We start from the raw sequence: 10,699 nt of genomic DNA on the forward strand, positions 1-10,699 counted from the left end.
CTTAAACAACTGGACAAAGCATCAATTATTAAAAAGGAAGAAGTGGTTGCAGACTTAAGAGATGCTGTACCTCCATTGGAAAGTCCAGTCACAGAGCCTCCTTCCACGGTGTTTGATGTTGATGTTGAGAAGAGCATACAACCTCCAAGGCAGATCATGGTTGAAGATTTTGTAGAGGTTGATCAAGAGGTAGAAGATGTCAAAGAAGAGCACAAGGGAGTGGAGCTTGAAATTACCTTGCCAAAGTTGTTGGAAACCCCTCCCCCTAAGTTGCCATCATCCTTCACAACATTCAAGTGGGTAAATTTCATATCCCTTAGCTTTCTAATCCCACTTGAATAAGGGCTACTGGAGACGGATGGTCAACTTAGAGCTCTTTGTGATATTAAGAGTAAGAGGAAGATGGCCAGTGGTAAGAATCGTCCTGCAAGGTTCATCATGGTTGGAAGCTTCAAGTTTAAACGCAAAGGTTGGTATAAAACTCAATTGAATGGGTCTAGGAAGTTGTTTGGTAGCTGCAGTGAAAATTCAAATCACCTTTCACCCGGCTGGAAAAATGCAGATCAAGACAAAAACGGGTGTAAAAGTAAAGTTTGGGATCGTGGAATCTGTTCTGGCATTTGTTACCCCGGGAGCCTAAGAATCTGTTTGAAGCTTCTTAAGGGCTTTACATGCTTAGTTTGGGACCCCGGAGGACACTGGAATCACAAACATTGGTGGAGATTCCTAGATGAGTTCAAGCACAAGCCACCATAACAGGAAGCTCACCAAACGTCCAACTTAAGGACTTTAACTAAAAGTGCTAGGTGGAAGACAACCCACCATGGTATGATCATTTCTTTTTAGTTTTTATTTAGTTTTATTTGTTTTCAAGTTTTATTTTATTTTATTATATTGAACCTGGAGTTTTGCATCACATCCATATTAACACTGCATTCTACATCTTTTCAGATTAAAAAAAAAAAAGCACGCATATGACGCGTCTGCGTCACCAGTGCGTTAGGAGGAAAAGAATTGAACAGAGAGTTACGCAGGAACAGGGCTGGAGGCGTGCTAATGGCACAAATTGATCCACGCAACCGCGTCGCAGACGCGTCCGCGTCACATGAGAAACATGCCTCCCACGCGACCGCGTCACCCACGCGGCTGCGTGACCTGAAATCGGCGTAAAAAGGGTGCATGGCCAAAAGTTGAGCTGGAGTTGGGCTGGACTCGTGCTGGAAGCCCAAGCCTCACCACACGAACGCGTGCCCCACGCGTCCGCGTCATATCTCCATGATGGCCACTCACGCGATCGCATCGACCACGCGATCGCGTCACCCAGAATTTTGGCAATACTAAGTTTTGAACAGAGAGTTGTGCGACCACGAGGCTGCACTCACGCCACTAGCTCAAATCAAGTCACGCGATCGCGTGCCCCACGCGTCCGCGTCACCCAACCTTATCGCGCACCACGCGACCGCGTCGCCAGCGTCGCACAACCTATCCAGATTAGTGCCAATTTTCTTATCTTTTCTCTTCTAATCCTAATTTCTTCCTTCTCTCTCCCTTCTCACTTTCTTTTTCTACTTCTCATTCTTTTTCACTTTCATTTTATTTTATTTAATTTATTTGCATACTTTCATTCATTGCATATTTTATTTTTCTAAAATTATTATTGGTGTTTAAATATTCTTATTCAACTGTTACATCTTTTCTGGTATTTTTTTGATGCTTAGTAACTTGTTTTATTTTGAATAGGTAATATTATTTATATCAATTCCAATCTTTTATACCTGTATTACTTTTACATTGATATGAATTTATATTATCTCTCCTTACCCACACTCTCCCTCATTGTTGCAACATTTTTGCACCACTGGTATGCCATGTGCTTCTATTGTTTTCTCACTTGCATGTTGTAGCTACCATGTAATTGAAACCCTCATTCTTTGGCATTAACCAACCCATGTTTTAAATTGTTTCTTATCTTTATTTCTGGGTTACTGTTCTTCTTTTCCTCTTCTTTCAGGCTGGCCACCAAAGACAGCAAAAAGGAGAAACTTCTAAAAGGGAGACAAACAAGTCCATCTGCAAAATCTTTAGAGAAAAGCAAACAGTTGAAACAACCCGTCCACCTGCACATCTCAGCATGCACCGAGGACGGTGCAATCTTTAAGTGTGGGGAGGTCGATACTGATCTCCATGGGTTAATTATTTCCTGACTCAACACCAAAATTTTTATTTTATTTGTTTGTTCATTGTTGCATTTGCATGTTTGATTGCATATTTGTTTGATTTTTTGCATATTTTACCACTTGGTTGAAGTAATATTTTCTTTTTCAAGAAACCTTTTAGAGTATTTCACTAATTTGAATAAAATTTAATGTTACACTTGTTTGAAGAGATATTATACTGGAACATGGTTTAGAACTCGAACACACAAAACCAGTGAGATTTTTGAGCCTATTTAATTGGTTGCATTTTATCAACCAATATTTTATTTTTGGTGTGTGTTATTCTCTCTAAAATTGTGATCTTTGTCTTGCTTAATTCTATATTTCCATTATTTGATGTATGCATACACTTACATGATTGAGGTCTTTGTTTCACTGAGCTTACATACCCATATGGCCTTACCTTTCATTATCCTTTGCAAACCAATTTGAGCCTATTTTACCCCTTTGTTCTTTACTTTAGCACATCATTAACTCTAAGCGGAAAAATGTCCTTAATTTGAATCCTTAGTTAGCTTAGACTAGTGAGAGTGCTTATGATTTAAGTGTGGGAAATTGGGTTTGGAAATATTTGGTTTGAGAATTGAGTATGTTAGAATTTTCTAAAAATGTGAAAGAAATGTTTGGGACATGTTCATGCATTCAATAAATTAATCATATGCATTGAGAAAAACAAAAGAAAAAAAAATATATATATATAAGGAAAAAAAAGAGAGAAAAAGAAAAGAAAAAGTGCAAATAAGAGAAAGGGGACAAAATGCCCCAAAGTAAGTGGTGAAAGCAATGCATATGTACGGTACTTAGAATTAGAATGCATGAATAATGTGAAAAACATGGTTGATGGATAGTTAGAATTTGTAATTGTGATTACATGGATTGTCTAAAGTTAGGTGGAAAGTTTAAGTTAATTAAGGATTCAAATTTTAGTCCACTTGACCAAATACAATCCTACCTTGACCTTAACCCCATTACAACCCTTAAAAGACCTCTTGATTTGAGTATTTGTGCATTAAATTTATGTTGATTGTTAGATGAAGAGCAAGCCTTAGAAAGCAAGGTTAGTAGAGAATTGAGAGAATCGAACCTAAAAACACTTGAGTGATTAGAGTGTATACACTACCAGTGAGGGTTCGATGCTCAATCCCTTGTTCCCTGCTTTCATGAGCTATTTTCTTCTTGCAAGTCTATTTGTACTTCATTTTCATGATTTAAATTAGTGAAATCCAGTTCATATTTCCTCTTGAAAGATTTGTTTACTTTTAACTAAGTAGGTGGAAACATTCTGCATGTAGTTACATTTATATGTTGCATTTCATACATTCTTCATTCTTTATAGCTTCTCTTGAGCTTAGCATGAGGACATGCTAATGTTTAAGTGTGGAGAGGTTGATAAACCACTATTTTATGGTTTATTATTTGTGATTTTAATTTAGCTTTCTACATTCTTGGCTTTGGTTAAGAAATTAATAACTTAGGAGTTATCCAACTCAACAGCATAATTATTAAGTGTTATCTTGCCAATTGAATTGAACTTCAATAATCCCAATCTTTTCTTAGGAAATAAATAGGATTCGAAGATCAATTTAATTAGTCACTTGAAGATTCAATTTTTATTATCATTGATAAGGATAATTTGGTCTGGACCTCTAATTTCTAATACCTTGCCGAGAGTTTATTTTTATTATTATTATTTTATTTCCTCTGCCATTTACTATTGTTGCTTCTTATCTTATACATTAATAGAACTTGTCATATAACATATTCCCACCTTACTTCCTAATAAACCCCAATTTACAAACTCATAACCAATAATAAGAACATACTTCCCTGCAATTTCTTGAGAAGACGACCCGAGGTTTGAATTCTCGGTTATCAATTTCAAAGGGGTTTGTTACTTGTGACAACCAAAACGTTTGTATGAAAGGACTTTTGAAGGTTTAGAAACTATACTTGCAACGAGGATTTATCCGTAAATTTCTAGACCACGCAAAAGTTCCTCTCATCAAAGCTACCAAGAGAAAGAGGTTGAAATCGAAGAAGCTAGCAAGGAGGTGGAAGTTGTTAAGGAAGAACACAAGGGAGTAGAGCTTGCAAGGATATTAGAGACACCTCTCCCCAAGCCATCACCATCCATCCTTTCATTCAAGTGGATAAATCTCTTATCTCTAAGCTTTATTATCCCACTTGAATATGGTTTGCTTGAGACGGATGGACAACTTAGAGCTCTTTGTGGCTTTAAGAGTAAAAGAGAGATGGTTAGTGGTTGGAAACATCACTATAGGTTCATGATGGTTGCATGCTCAAAGTTTGATTGCAAGGTTCGGTGTAGAGCTAGATTGCTTGGGTCTAGGAGGATGTTTGGGTCCTCAAATGAGAATTCGGCTTGCTTACCACCCCAAAAGAATCATGATAATCAATTAGAAGGTAGGTGTGAAAACAAAGTGTGGGATCCCAGATTACAAGATTTAGATCAATTTTGGGAGCTCATGGTTTGTGAAGAACTCCATCAAAGCTTGGAGCTATTAATTTTGAATGATGGAGCTTATTGGAAGTCCAAGCATTGGTGGATGTTCAAGGATGGATTCAAGCACAACCCACCTTGATGATTGCTCCCATAAGTCCAACTTAAGGACAATAAATAAAAGTGCTAGGTGGGAGACACCCAACTATGGTAACACCTTTTCATTTTTTTCTTTTGTAAATATTGATAAAATTAGTTTAATTTCATGTTTTGTTTGGTTAGTTGAGTTTAGTTAGTAGTCTAGTATGTTAAATAAGGTTTTATGGTGTTTTGGTAGCTGTTTAGAGGTTTGGAATGCTTGGTTTGGTGCAAGAACATGGAAAAATTTTGAAAAATAGAGCACCATGCCACGCGTATGCATCACCCACGTGTACGCGTGACCTCAAGTTTTTCGACCACTCACGCGTACACCTCGCCCACGTGTACACATGACATCCAAATTTTTCATGCTCCCATACAAATTCCAGAGAGTTATGCGCATTTTGGGCTGGAATTGTGCCTCTAGCACAAAATCCACCCACGCATACGCGTCGCCTCTCTGATTTGACCATCACACGTATGCGTAACCTACGCATTGGCATCGCACCCCTTTCACCTCACCACGCTTACGCGTCACCCCACGCGTACGCGTGGGCACCCTGTTCTATCCACCCCCATTTCTTCTCTTCTTTCCATTTCTTTCCTTCTTCTCTCATCTCCTCTTTTCTTTCCACCCTTCAACCATCATCCAACACTATCAAGCACCATCTATCACCATTTTTTTTAGATAGTTAGTTACTTAGTTAGTTTAATTTCTGTTTAATTTTCTATTTTTCAGAATAAGTGTTGGATTATTAATCTTGTTTGCTATTTATTGATGCTGATTACTGATAAGATGTTATTTTAACATCATTATTGTTAATTTTTATTGTTGAATTCCTTTGTTGAAGTTGTATTTTACTGCTTGGTTTTGAGTTCTTAATGGTTAATGTTTTTGGATATCAAGTGTATAACATTGCCTTCAAAGCATTTTAAGTCTTTTAAATTGCATGTTTTGGCCACCATGTGATTTAAAGCATTTCATTATGATTAGGCAATTTGTGTATTATCAATGCATTTTTTTAGGTGATGCTTGTTATGATTGACTCTTATTCACATCACCTATTTCATGCATTGAGATTTTGGAATTGTGAAATTGGATCGTAAGCTTACCTAATTGCATATTTTTTAGCTTTGTAAAGCTTTGTGGACCATGCTTGCTATGTGATTGATTTCAACTCTCATATCTTTGTCCTAAAGTTCCATAGCACCCATGTGTTCCACCTCTATGTCACTTAGGTGTTACAAATAAAATTCAAAGTGTGTCATTGATTGTTGTGAAAGTTTCATATACCATTTTGTTCACTAAGTTTACTTACACATCAATCAATATTCATTCATTATCCAATTCACAATTACTTGATTAATTGCTTGAATACTTTTATTCTTCTCCACTACTTGTTTGTATCTTAACCTGCAAGTCTGTTAAAGTATCTCAAGCATACTATAATGAGTGAAGTGTATGCTTTCTTTTGTATATTTGTAACATAGTTCTCTATGCTAGTATGTGTTCTAAACCACACGCAACTTAGAACTCATACACTATTTTCCCTTAATGTCACACTAATTCACTCACTTCATTCTAGTGATTTACCTCATTCCAACAATTTATGCTTCATTGCTTGTATATTTACTTGTCTTATTATATCCTGTTTCCTATTAATAGGATGAATCACCATAAGCAAAAACAGAAGCGGGAAGAAAGAACACGCAACACTGGTTGATCCACCAGCTGAAGGTGGCAATCCGAAAAGTCGTCATACCCCCTTGCTCATCTTTGAATGCACCGAGGACGGTGCAAACTTTTAAGTGTGGGAGGTCGTCCGACCCCTCGATATTTTTGGGTGACAAATTTCTAATCTCAACACTTTCGCATTTCATTTTTTTAGGTCTTTTAGGATTTTTAGTTGCATTTTCTTATTTTGCATATATACATAATAAGCTTAGTCAAAATAATGAAAATTTTCAAGAAATTTATCTATAGGGCACCCCAATTGATTGAAAAAAAAATTTAGAACTTGCTTGAACTATATATTGTGGATCATGTTTTTGAGCTAAGAACACATAAGTATGTGAGTTTTGAGCCTAATTGTGTGTTTACATCATACAACCACTTATTTTCATTCTTTTGTGTATTATTCTCTTTCTATGATTGTAATCTTTTATTTGTTTCATTCTTTATGTCCATTATTTTGTGTATGAATGCACTTATATGATTGAGGCCATTGTTTCAATTAGCTCACTTACCCAAATAGCTTACCTTTTATCTTCCATTGTTAGCCAACTTTGAGCCTATGTTAAACCCCTTTTGTTCATAATTTTAGCACATCACAAGCCTTAAAGCGAAAAATAATAAATGTCCTTAATTTGGATCTTTGATTAGTTTAGCCTAGTAAGAGTGTTTATCATTTAATTGTGGGAGAGTTGGAAATATTGGTTGAGATAAGAGTGTATTTCTGTATTTTTGTTGAAAATATTGAGAATTGGGTACATACACATTTATTAATTAAATGTTAAACCATATGCATTGATACTTTTGTATATACTTTATTGCAAAAAGAAAAAAAATACAAAATAAAAAAATATATATATCAAAAAAAAGAAAAAAATAAAATAAAAAATATAGAAAAAAAAAGAAAAGGAACCAATAAAAAGGGGACAAAAATGCCCCAAAGTGAAGTTCAATAATAATCAATGCATATAGGTTGTGAAAAAAAAAAAAAGAGTGCATGAGTGTGTGAAAAAGTGAAGAATGGGTAGTTAAATTTGTTTAGAATTGTATAGGTTGTTATATAGGTTAGGTGGGAAGTTTAGGTTAATCAAAGATTCAAATTTCAAGCTCACTTGACCATATGCATCCTTACCTTGACCTTAGCCCCATTACAACCTATGGATAAGTCCTCATGATATTTGTATGTATGCATGAAATAATTGTTGATTGTTAGATGAAAAATAAATCTTGGAAAGCATGATTAGGGGAAAATTGAGTGAATCAACCCTATACACTTGAGTGACTAGAGCAGATACACATCCGGTGAGGGTTCGATCGCTCAATTACATGTTTTCACCCATGATCATCTCTTTTCTTGCAAGTTTGTAAAATCTTTTTAATAACTCAATTCAATTGTGGATTTGATCTCATTGAGATACATTTAGCCCTTATGCTTATATATGTATTTTTAGAAATTGATTTATTTTGACCAAGTAGTTGCATTCATATAGATAGATTGCATGTAGATCGTTTGCATTGAATAAATGTTGATACCCTTTATCTCTTTCTTGATTTTAGCATGAGGACATGCTTAGTTTAAGTGTGGGGAGGTTTGATAAACCCCAATTTTGGGATTTATCTCGTGCTTAATTTGGGGGATTTTATCAACTTTTCTCACATTTATTCAATGAAATAGCATGATTTTGTAATTCTCCCTAAATTTGTGCTTAAGTGTGAAAACATGCTTTTTAGGCCTTAAAATAGCTAATTTTAATTCACTTTAATTCCATTCGATGCCTTGATATGTTTGTTGAGTGATTTCAGATTTATAAGGCAAGTATTGGATGGAAGAAGTGAAGAGAAAAGCATGCAAAGTGGAGAATTCATGGAAAAACAAGGATTTGGAGTGCTTAGAGAGACACGCACGCGTGACAGACGCGCACGCGTGACAGACGCGCACGCGTGACAGACGCGCACGCGTGAAGATGAGGTCATCCAGGCGACGCGTACGCATCACATGACAGGTACGCGTGACAAGAAAAAGCCAGACGACGCGTACGCGTGACCCATGCGTACCCTCACAACCAGCACGTGACCTCATTAAAGTGAAAATGCTGGGGGCGATTTTTGAGCTTCCCAAGCCCAAATCCAACTCATTCTTGAGGCTATTTCATGCAGAATTCAAGCTCAAACAAGGGGGAAGCAATTAGTTTTAGGTTAGTATCATGTAGGTTAGTTTTTTAGAGAGAGAAGCTCCTTCTTCTCTCTAAAATTAGGGTTCTTAGGTTTATTTTCCTTTTAGATCTAGGTTTTAATTCTTGTTTTCCTTTAGTGTTTCTTGCAATTTATTGTTCCTTCATCCTAGCTCCTCTAGTTTTACTTGTCATTTCCTTTATTTGCCTCTTTTTATGTTTATGAACTATTATTTGATTTGGATTTTCTTTAGGGATGCTAGTGTATTTATAATAGAGTAAATAACCACCTTTGTTGAAGTAATTCTCTCTTTTATGATGGATAGGCGTTCCATTTATCTTGAGAGTTTGTTAGAATTTACCTTCTAGATGAGGTAGAGATAGTATGAGATATTTAAGGAGGCAGTTACTTGTTTAGTCAAGTAGAACTGGACCCCTGTGTTAGTACCCGACCTCTTTAAAGAGGTCGGATTTGTATTGAAGTCCACCTTTATTGGTGGACCTTTGCGTGTTATTGGGCATGACTCTTATTTACTGGGTCATAGTATGAACAATTGCATAGTCCCATTCTTATATAAAAAACTTATTCTCACTAGATATATCCCTATATATAGATACATATATATACATAAGTGATTTTTGTATTTAGACCTCCTGTTTTATCTGAATTAGTGAATTAAACCCTTAATAGTATAGAATTGAATTGAATTCCAGTGTTTATCAAATGAATTAAAGTCTTATATTGGATAATTTTATTCTTTATTAATATAACATCATATTTAAATAATAAATATATTTATTTATTAAATTATATTTTTCATTTATAATTTGTTCAACTCTTTTAAAAAAATAAAAATTGGATTAATTTAAAAGTATAAAATTTAAAAATATTGTTATTAATTAAAAAAATTAAATGGTTCTCCATGGTTGATTCCAATGACAAACCAACAACAAAAAATAAACATGAACTATTAAGAATCAACTTGTTGAGTGGTTTAACGACGGAAATAGATCCTCTCAATTTTTTTCTTTAATTATTTAGTAAGGTGTGATCTCTCACCTTACACTCTTTAAGTGGGACCAAGAAAAAAGATGAGAGAATATATTAAATGATAAGAGATCACACTTTACTAAATAATTGCGAAAAAAATTGAAAAGATCCATTCCCGTCTATTGGCATAGCAAGTAAACAAAAGTCAGTTATTAACAGTAAATTATAACAACTAATTAATATTAAAATGAGACAAAATTATACCACTTTTTATTAGTGTCATGATTGATACAACTTTACTTAAAATATTTAGACGTAGCAGATTGGCAAACGCTTGATGTTATTAATCTAAGTTAAACTCATAAAATTTATACGCGTGGGTATTTTTTAAAATTTATATAGTAGACCTTTTAAAAAATATGTATATATTATATTAAAAAAAAAGTTTGGTAAAACTTTTCGAAGAGGTGCTTGTGCTTTTTAAAAGTTCAAGCTCCTCATTTTGTGTTTGGTAAATTAAAAAGATCATGTGCTTGTGCTTGCAGCTTTTAAAAGATCGGGATACTTTTGAAAACACCTAAGGTAGAGCTTTTTAAAATTGGCTTGTGCTTTTCAAAATTTAAAAGTCTAATATAACCTCATATGTTAACTAATTTTCAAATTTAATGCTTGCATTTATGTCTATTATAGTATTTTTAAATTTTAAAAACTATTTTATCAAACACAATTGTTGTTGCTTGTATTTATTAAAAGCTATTTTTAATTTAATTTACTAAACATAAATGTAACAACTTTTAAAAAGTCATCTTTTAAAAATTAGTTTTTATAAGTTACTTTTGAAAAGTAAAAACTTTACCAAACCAAGCCTAAGTGAGTTGAAAGAATGAAAAGAAAAAAGAATAAAGATAATAAAAAAAAATGTGTGCGTTGAGAAGTGAGAAGTCTTGAGAAAAGATAAATAAAAATAAATTTAAAAGAATAATGAATAAT

Source organism: Arachis ipaensis, chromosome B02 (assembly GCF_000816755.2).
Source record: "Arachis ipaensis cultivar K30076 chromosome B02, Araip1.1, whole genome shotgun sequence".
Lineage (NCBI taxonomy): Eukaryota > Viridiplantae > Streptophyta > Magnoliopsida > Fabales > Fabaceae > Arachis > Arachis ipaensis.